The 539-nt window shown below is 63.8% G+C and overlaps 1 protein-coding gene across 1 annotated transcript in view; it reads right to left on the bottom strand.

The window, feature by feature from the left end:
• Positions 1–508, bottom strand: part of MEF2A (myocyte enhancer factor 2A) — a 162201-nt gene extending 161693 nt beyond the window's left edge. The window contains exon 1 of the mRNA XM_011957686.1: positions 422–508. The gene's annotated coding sequence lies outside the window, so the exon portion shown is untranslated. The remainder of the gene's footprint in view (positions 1–421) is intronic.
• Positions 509–539: the final 31 nt, after the last annotated feature.

Here is a 539-nt window from a genome sequence, read left to right on the forward strand (position 1 = left end):
CTGGCGGGCGCGCACACGCCGCAGCCCGGGCCCGCCACCAGCGCTCCGCGCCACCCGGAGCCGCCTCTTTCAGCCCGGGACTCGCCGGGATATCCGCGCACGGATCCCCACACCGGGGCTATTTTTAGGAGACAGGCCCCGGCCAGACCGGAACTCGTTCTGTGCTGCGCTTGCGCACTACGGCCTCTGCCTCGGTGTTCCTCCGCCAGCCCTGTCTTCCCCTCCCTCCTGGGTTCCCTTCCTCGCTTCTCCCGATCAGTTTCTTTTCAGGGCTGAATTATCCTCTCGGTGGATTCTAGAGTAGCTGGAATAGGAAAGACAACGGTAGGGCAAAGAGAGTCACAGTGCTTGGAAGCGGCCGCTATTCCACAAGGACGTGGGGGCGGACTATGTTTTTCCGGGTGGGTGAGGAGACGATCACCCGGCACAGGAAGGAGATGACGGCGGCTTGGCGCCGGGGCTGCGGGTTGGAGCTCGCTTCCCTCTGAAGGACCGTGTTCTCCTGGAAGGGATACTGGTCACTTGATGAGGGCCCGGGC

This window comes from Colobus angolensis, unplaced genomic scaffold (genome assembly GCF_000951035.1).
Source record: "Colobus angolensis palliatus isolate OR3802 unplaced genomic scaffold, Cang.pa_1.0 Scaffold112, whole genome shotgun sequence".
Classification (NCBI taxonomy): domain Eukaryota; kingdom Metazoa; phylum Chordata; class Mammalia; order Primates; family Cercopithecidae; genus Colobus; species Colobus angolensis.